Source organism: Vespa velutina, chromosome 14, assembly GCF_912470025.1.
Source record: "Vespa velutina chromosome 14, iVesVel2.1, whole genome shotgun sequence".
NCBI lineage: Eukaryota > Metazoa > Arthropoda > Insecta > Hymenoptera > Vespidae > Vespa > Vespa velutina.
In genome coordinates, this window is record NC_062201.1 from 4324838 (window position 1) to 4334837 (window position 10000).

The 10000-nt window shown below is 33.7% G+C and overlaps 1 protein-coding gene across 15 annotated transcripts in view; it reads left to right on the plus strand.

Annotated features, from left to right (window-relative positions):
• The window catches only part of LOC124954026 (potassium voltage-gated channel protein Shaker), a 130948-nt gene that overhangs the window by 85124 nt on the left and 35824 nt on the right, over positions 1-10000 (plus strand). The window lies entirely within an intron of this gene.

Below are 10000 nucleotides of genomic sequence, written 5' to 3' on the forward strand. Positions count from 1 at the left end.
AATTAATACACTCATAAACTCGTAATGTTATAAAAGAACGAAGTACATCTCAGGTTAAATATATTTAAGAAGTAATAATAATAATAATAATAATAATAATAATAATAATAATAATAATAATAATAATAATAATAACAACAATAATAACAATAATAATAATAATAATAATAATAATAATAATAAAAAGAAAAGAAGAAAAAAAAAGGGACAAAATATTAGCAATGTTCGCGTGATTCGTTCAGTATAAAGTATCTAAATGAATATTATATAACACATATATCGAAGTTATAAATAAAGTAACGGGCATGCTTTATATAAGTTCGTAACGTGCGGAAGATACTCGAACCTTTGATATATATATTTTCAATGTGTGTACGTATCTGTATAAACAACACATAGAGACACGTGCCGGTTAAAACGCGCGCGTACTTGTACATAGATAGTTAGATAGATCGAGAGAGATAGAGAGATAGAACGATAGAGAGAGAGAGAGAGAGAGAGATCGAGAGAGAGAGAGAGAGAGAGAATAAAGAGAGAAGCGTATGTAAACTCGCAGGGAAAACCGACAAAGAAGGTGGTGCGGGTGCTCCACGGCCACGGGTTAATTGATTTCCAATATCGGCTTGACCGGCCTTCGGACACACGGCGAAGCATGAGCACGTAGCCGGAGGTGTCCCCACGCAATAAACTATCGATGCGGTAATGGCACGGCGCATTGGACGTTAAATGGCAATAGAATCTATACGGCAAGATACACATAGCCAAGCACATAGACACATAGATATACATACACGTAAACATAAACGTAAACGTAAACGTACATGTACACACACACACACACACACACACATATACACACCCATCCATACATACATACATACATACGTATGTATACACTTAAGAGTTAATTGGATCTTGAGTGGAGTCTCTCCGATTCTTCCGGCGAACATTAAGTATAATACTTAATGCCTGCCACTCTTTATCACTGAGTTATTCTAAACGACGACGTTCCCTTAGTTTTTTAAGGAAAGAAAGAAAGAAAGAAAGAAAAAAAGAAAATAATAAAGGTAGAGAAAAGAAAAAAGGGGAAAAAGGGAAAAGGAAATCCTACGAAAGGTCATTTCGATTCGTTCTTTTCCTTCTTCCTTAATTCTTTTGCTTTTGTTTTTTTCTTTCTTCTTTTTTTTTTTTCTTTCCTTCTTTCTTCTTTTTATAAAACGCGAAAAAACATTTCTACGTATTGTAATAATAATAGCATTTCTAGAAATTCTTCTTTTTTCTCTCTCTCTCTCTCTCTCTCTCTCTCTCTCTCTTTGATTTTACTTCGTGGTAAATGGTGTGTGATGGAAAAAAAAAAATACAAGTAGGACAGTTTTGTGATGATGGTTACCACTAATGTATCATATATATATATATATATATATATATATATATATATATATATATATATATATCGTCTCGTTCTAATTTCGTAGGAACATTAGGACAAGCAAGTATCCACATGGTTTCTCGAAAAAGTATTTATGTGACGTCATTCGACTAAGAAATAATAGCAAACCTTAGTGGAAATAAGAAAGTAGAGAGGATGATTTTTTCATGTGACGCAATAAATCGGTCTTGGCACGTTGTTCAGAAAATTGTTTTTTCTTTTCTTTTTTTTCCTTTTTTTTTTTTTTTTTCTTGTGATGACTTGAAAGAAGGGGAAAATTTTCTGTCATGTGCATATACTTTTCTTCTCTTTACGCGTTATACGATAGTATAACGCACGTAAACGCGCGAGCGCAAGCAAGCGCAAGTTAACAGATAGAGATTTAGATAGATAGATAGATAGATATGATTTTTGAAGAAGAAAGATTTAGAGTCCTTTAGAAAGGATCTCGCGAGAACAAACGATTAAAATAGCAACGAGTGAACTAACACGACGAGGTATCAAATTGTCAACGACACGTGCACCCCGTGTTAACCCCGTTTATCATTTGTCATAGCAAACGCATTCGATTTCCATAGCTCATACATATATCGTATCGTCGAAATAACTATGACAAAACGTTTGCTATTTGCTTTCATTAATGGACGATCGTTTGTTTGGGGTAGGTAACTACGAACGTACGTTTCTCTTTTTATTACATTTTCAACTTGGAAGATTCCTTATCTTGATTAAACGTGTACAATCGCGATTGCTCGAGAAAGTTTCGTAGATCTTATCGATAAGAAAAAGTTGAAGTAATTTGATTGGTACGTTTGCAAAACTCTTAAGTTGTTTGTATCAAAAGAAATTTATAGAAATATAAATATAATTAATATTGTCATCGTTCGTTGTTGTTCTTTAGGATTGTTATTGTCATAGGATTGAACGGTGTTAAATATTTTTAGAAAAATGTTATGCTGTTTGAAAATTCGTATTTGCAAGGGATATACTTGTTTAACATTTTCATTTGGTCGATCGAATTTATTTGAGAAAAATATTTTGATAAAAAATAAATCTTAGAGGGTTGTAGGGTGTTCTAGAGATTGATGAAAACGACAAAGCGGCATCTCTGAATACCTAGCAGCAACCTAGCAATGTACCACGGATGCTTCGTTACCGACCGTTCGAGTATCTGTACGAGGTATGAAACTTGAAAGTGGAGGCAGTAGTATCAACCATTGTGGAAACAGGGATCCACCAATATCCCACAGTGTTATCGTTTGATATACTAGTAGTTTTCTTCTTACATTTGATATATACCATGATCTAAGTTCTATGAAAGACCTTTTATCTATTGTTTTTTCTTTTTCTTTATTTCTTTTTATTTTTTTAATTTTTCTCTTTTTTCTTTTTCTTTTTATCGGGAATTTGATCCTGCTACAATGATTTCCCTTACGTTACTTATACACACACACATATATATATATATTTTTTTTTTAAGATAAAATTTTGACGTCAATAAAATCTCTTTCACCGAGAGCTTCGATTTTGTCTTCTCGATAGATCGTCGTGACTGTCCTACTTGTGACCACTACATAGACGAAACTACCCCTTGCGCAACGTTCCGCCGCATAATTTGAAGATATCGAGGAGAAGAGAAGTAAGTGCGAAACCCTTACGGCCGGACAAATTGGCAATTAACACTTTGGAGAGATTCAAAAGTACCAATTAACCGTAACCACCTTATCATTAACGGTTCGAAAAGGAACTCCTTGTAGGGGAGAAGGGTGACTACTTTTCCTCGTTGAAAGTTCACCTTAGTCGATGGCTCTCACCTGATAACGTAACTATCCGATAGAGGAGGCTAGAGTAGCGGTGCCTGGTTTATCTGTGAACATATAGAACATCGATCTAAATCTACCCTTTATTTGCGTTTCGCTGATCTACGACCGAGGTCGCTATAACTAGGCTACTTATTCTATTTATTCATCATTTATACACGAGATTTTATTTCGTTATCATTAAATATATTGTTCTTTGTTTTTGGTTTTTTTTTCTTTTTCTTTTTTTTTTTTTTTTTACCAGAAAAATAAACAATATCTTATACGTTTATCATTTTTAAAATAAACAAGCAACAATGTAATCCATCGTCGTACTACGTTAAATTTATTCACAACTTTATTACATTCTGATATTTTCTATAACAAAGATTTATGAGCTCGTCGACGGACATTCGACGGAAATTTCGTCTTCGTTTAATATAAAATTATTTATATTATTATTTAATATAAAATTATCAATAAGATTTATACTTATATGAGACAGTATAATCTTCTTATATCCTGTGATTTTTTTTTTTTTTTTTTTTTTAGAACGAGATTTGTAGGTATAAAAAGAAAAAGAAAGTATTTCAAAAGTAAAATCCTCAATGAGATTGGTTTGACCATGGCCCACCGTATCTACTTAATAACGACACGGCCACCTGTCATTGACCGTAACTACTTAACTCGGTCGCGTGTATCAAAAGGACTACAGTCTGACTATCGCTGACCCGTACCTACTTGACTTTTTCAACTCAACTCGCGAAAGCGTACCATGTAAAGAAGAAAAAAAAAAAAAGAAAGAAAAGAAGAAAATTTCAACGAAAGTTTCATCGATTTTTATGTGTTACTTAAAAGTTCTTAGAAAGAGAAGGAAGATCGTAAACGTTGAATAGTTTAGTGCATTGCAACAACAACGAACAATTGGTGGATAGTTTTTCCAGGGTTATGTAGAAACACGTGCAACTATTGGGTCGATGCATCGTAGCTTGCGAATACCAAGAGCTGCATGCACATTGCACATTCTTTCGGCACGCGCGCTTGCGTTCTGCGGTCTGGTGAATTCTCTTTCTACAGTAGCGTACAATAATAGCAAATCGTAAAAGAAATTTTTTACATTTTTACAAACTTCTTTTCTGGACATAGTTATATTATCATATCGAAACGTAATAAAATTTTTCATTTGATACGTAAAATAATCTTTCTCTCTCTCTCTCTCAATCGTTTTATTATCAATAAAATTATTTCTAAATATTAATACCGAATAAATAAGTCCGATAATATACAACAAGTGGGAAATTTAATTAGATCGTTATAAATTTGTTGATCCAATATTCATTATGTTTCCCTTCGTAACATTAATAATATTGTATTTATAGTAAATATGCATATCGAATGAACAAAATTGATAATCATCAATAAATAGGAAATTTCATTAGTATTTTATTTAATTTTGTTTTCTTCGTATATTCTTTGTATCATAAATTATATAATAATTTTATTAAATAGAAGGATTAGGATCATTGGTTATATTAAATATATTTTATGTTAAGTATTTTCTTTTATGTTGTATTATTATTATTATATTATTATTATTCTAATGGTACTGTCTATCGTACGATGTACGATGTCTCTTTGAAGAGAAAACAAAAGCAAAGGGAAGAAACACGTAGTAGAATTGCTGGTTGTAATGTCGTTGTTGAATGTGGAATTGGCATAAGACCGCAGGCAGCGCTCTACGAACGCTCGTGCAATTCATATACTACCTTCTCCACCTTTTCACCCTCCTCTGCCCCTGAGCGAGTTACTCTCGAAATATATTCATCGATCCGCGCTCGAGTTACAATTCGCGACACATTTTCCACGTTCATGCGTGCGTGTCAGTTTCTCTCTCTCTCTCTCTCTCTCTCTCTCTCTCTCTCTCTCTCTCTCTCTCTCTCTCTCTCTCTCTTTATTTCGCGTTCTTTCTCTCAACGGAGCTTTCCTGACGCTTAACGATGAATACGCGTCATGTATGAATGCGTACGTCGTTAACCCTCGAGTGCGTCGTCATGCAGTTGCCTACCATTGTAAAAATAAGAACAAAGAACCGCTGGTTGGTATTCTCTTCGTTTCCAGTAAACTTGTTCCTTGTGTTTCACATCGAACGAGCTTTACCAGTTTATCGATCTTCCCGGACTTTTTTATTCGACGTTGTTATACGGGCCTCTTTGTGATTCGTTCGATCGCAAAGGTGATCAGGAAAAAAATTCTTTTAATTCGCTGATACGATAAAATAAAATTTTATATTTTTAATCGCTCGAATATATGTAAATACACATATAATGATATAATTGTATCATTTAATAATGGAATAATATTTCAATGGTCAAAGATTATCAACGTAATATTAATACATATTTCATCGAATCAATGATTATTTATTGTTGTTATTTAATTAACAATACTTTTTGTATTTTCATTATTTCATCGATATGTAAAAATATTTCAGAAAGAAGATCGTACTTGATGATAAATCTTGTTTCCCTTTCGAATTTGTTTTATAGAAACGAGTTAAAATTAGTCGGTATGTAGTATAAAAATGTTTTTCGATGGTCGTTAATTAAAGTTAGTGACATAGGCCATTACCATGGAAAATATTCGTTCTTGAAATTTCTCGAGTGTACGAATTATTACACTGAATCCCTCGCTCGTGTATATAAACATCACGTTTCTGCCATTCAGAATTTTCTCATGCAGTTAAACAAAGAGAAGATGAAATATTTCGTCCCAATTTTCTCTGTTCTCTTTCTCTCTCTCTCTCTCTCTCTCTCTCTCTCTCTCTCTCTCTCGAAGAGAAGGTTTTGGATGAGCTATGCAAGTATGCTGACGAGTTTCGCGGGAAATGTTCGACGATTATTAGCCGGTCGATCGATTCCGAATCTTCATCGACGAGTCGTGGATGGAAATGCCGTTGGAAGTATATTTGCAGAAAGAGAGAGAGAGAGAGAGAGAGAGAGAGAGAGAGAGAGAGATTGATAGATAGATAGAAGAGGACTTTAGAGTGGGGAATGCAAGAAGTGGGAGAACAACGTTGATCTCGATATATTCGTAAAATTAGAAGCTCGTAGAAAGCTTTTTGTTGATCCCACACGTTTTCCTGTACCGTTTATTTATTCATAGACACTCGAAGAGTCATCTTTGTTTCTATTTTCGTTTCGATAACCAACTGCAAGCACGATTATTATTATACTTTGAAATCGTGAATTCTTTGTCGAGAATACTTTTCAAAAATCTTTCTGATAAAAAGTAATCACAAATTTTTCTTTCTTTCTTTCATTCTATTTGTCTCTCTTTCTCTTTTTTTTTTTCCATACATACATCGCGGTTACTCGAGATCGTCCGCTTCATTCCTCAGTCGTCATCGTCGTCGTCGTCGTTGTTGTCGTTGTCGTTGTCATCGTCTTCCATGTCTGCAAGTTTTAATTGCTATCTTTAAGAAGGAAGAAACTAGAACGAAAGGATCCGAGGGGGTCGGAGTTTTTGAGAGAAGTAAACACAGAGAAAGATGAGTTCTTCCTACAGAAAGAGACTGCTGAGTCAAGTAGTCACGTAGGGTAGTCAAAGTCTTTCTCTTTCTATCTCTTCTGTCTCTCTCTCTCTCTCTCTCACAGTTTTCTTTCTTTTCTTTCGTTTCTTCTTTTTCTTCTCTTCTTTTTCACTTTCTTTCTCTCTCTCTCTCTCTCTCTCTCTCTCTCTCTCTCTCTTTGTATTTCTATTTCTTTTTTTGAAGTCTTTGCTATTTTCGTCACCCTTCAGTCACAATACTCCTTCGAAAAGACTTCAAGTTTAAGGCTGACGAACTCATATTTTTCTTCTCGTCTTTTTCTAAATTCAATCGGACAGAACTCACAAAAAAAGCTTTGATCCTTTCTTTTACCTTTCCATTCCTTTTAAACATTCGTCTTTATCCTTCTCCATTTCTCTCCAAAGTGTTTTCGACTTTTGCGAAATTTGACCTCAATGACTACTCGACCTGCTTGGCATGAACTTCTTGTATCTGTATTTTCGGGTCTTCCTATATATCCAACAGTTTTCATCTCTCTCTCTCTCTCTCTCTCTCTCTCTCACTCTCTCTCTCTCCTTCTCTCTGTCTCTTTACGTGCTTACATTTGTGTGTGACCAGTCGCAGGGTCATTTGGTGCAGTAAAGTCGATAAGAGTAGCAAGAACGAGGACGACTGGCGCCATCCGATGGTGATACCAAGTATCGAGCTAGACGCTAGCGCCAGACATAAGGTTGAAAGCTCGAAAGCTCCCTGGAACACACGAATGAACATGGAAAAAAACATTAGTCAACTTTGGACTTTTCTAGTTTCACGATTATTCACATGAGAAAACTTTTTCGAATGCTTGTTTGTCAAACTGCTTTCTTATCGATCAGAGGAAGGAAGTTTCAATTTTATTTTTCTCCTCTGAGAAATCTTTTTGAATTTTATTATCCCCCTCTCTCTCTCTCTCTCTCTCTCTCTCTCGCTCTCTCGCTCTTTCTATCCGCATACATTTAAATTAATTTATTTAAATCGATTTAAAACGTAGAAATCTTCGTAAACATGAGCTTTCTTTTTTTAGTTCCGATATCTGAAACTGTTCGATAGATAATAAATTACGTTGAAGATATATATATCTTAGTCGTCGATGACCCGAAAAAGGTTTGCTGAACAAAGAGGGTTAATATAATGTAATAACGTTCAAAACGATCTCTTCTCATTATATTCTTCTTATCAGGTTTTATTACTAGGAAGGATTTTTATACGTTCCTCCTATCGTTGGGATCGATGAGACTGTAGGCAAACTTAAAAATTAATTTCTCAGTTAATGGTTCGGAGCATCGGTTCAACAGGTGCCGAGTTGGAGCCGAGTAAAGTCAGGAAGAGAGAAGGCCTGTTTGGCGATACGATAAATCAGAAATGAATCAGCTATGTTAACGACCTCGATTCTGATATAATTTAGGTATTTAATACATATGTACGTAGTAAATACATATATATATATATATATACATATATATAAAAATATATATATATATATATATGTATACATGTACGTACGTACGTACGTACGTTCGTATATACATTTCAACTGATATTCGTAGATCCTCGTAAACGATCGCTCAGTTATTCTTAGACAATGAACGGGAAAAAGGTTCGTTATGTTCCAACAACGGTCTCGTTATATTTAGATAAAACGAAAGAGAAAGAGAAAGAGAAGTTTCTGGTGCTCGTTAAGAATATATAAAGAAAAGAGATATAACGAAAAAGAAAAGGAAAGAAAAGGAAAAGTAAAAACGAAAAATGTGTCAGTGAACAATATCGTCACGATTGTGATCGTGACCAACGGTTCTTCCTTTAACAATTTTCTTTTTCTTTTCTTTTCTTTTTCATTCTTTTTTTTTTCTTTTTTTAACGTACAACGAGTTAATTAGGAACTAGATTAATAACGTAAAAAGATAAGGGAAAACTACTTAGGTCAATGGGTTAAGAATCAAAATGTTTTTTAATGGACAATCCTGTCACGTTTTCGATGTTCTCAGCATAATCGTAGAATTCCGAATAAATTTATAGTTTCTTTCATGATTTAATTATCGTTATAGACGATAATGATCGAGCTAAGTGCAACCAAAGAAAAAAGACAGAATTTCTTTCTGAGCAATGACATTTTTTCCTCGAGTGAAATTAATCAATTAATTTTTATATTATTTATATATCATCGTTGAATATTTATTAACGTTCAGTCGTATATATTAAATAGAAATTTGTAAAATGAATAAGTAGGAGTTGAAAAAAAAGAAAAAGAAAAACATATAGAAAAAAACGAAAAAAAATACAATTAGCAATTCTTCTCGTTGTCTACAAAAGGAAAAGAGAGAGAAAAAAAAAGGAACAAAAAATACAATTAGCAATTCTCCTCATTGTCTACAAAAAAAAAAAAAAACAAGAAAAAAAAGAAAGAAAAAAAAGAAAAAAAAAAAAGAAAAAAAATAGAAAATACAATTAGCAATTCTTCTCATTGTTCGTCACGTTTCCGGTGTTGTTGGACGTGTCAAAAGAGAATCATGAGAAAATACAGTGGAAATGAGATCGCGTTCGGTCATTCGATCGGATACGTTATCATTTTCATTCGGTTTTACGCCGTTGGCAGAAGCAGACAGCGGAAGGAAGAAAAAACAAGGACGTTCTCGTTACAGAAACCGATTCGTTCGTTTTCTCCATTCGCGATGTATATATATCTGTGTGTGTGTGTGTGCGCGCGCGTGCGTGCGTGAGTGTTTGTATGTGTATGTATTATATATATATATATATATATATACTAGGTAGATGATTTATATTATTATATCTAGAAGTCGCATCCCATTGGGACTCGTTCGAATTTCCGAGTTTCGTACGTCGAAGTTAAATACAATTTCTTCTTACATTACTCCCTCGGAAATATTTCAATTCCATAATTCATATTATAGAATTTATCTCTATCTGGTATATATATATATATATAATTATAATTAATTGTTCCCTATTTGCGCCTTGCCACTGACAAAAAAACAAAAAACAAAAAAAAGAAAGAAAGAAAACAATTTCTTCGAAGGCGAATTAAATGTTTTTAGAAAAACATTTAATTTCGATGATACTCGATTCCAAAAAAAGATAGAGAAAGAGAGAGAGAGAGAGAGAGAGAGAGAGAGAAAACATTGATTACGAGTTTGAATTCGATATCGAGTAAAGCTGACGATTAACGAT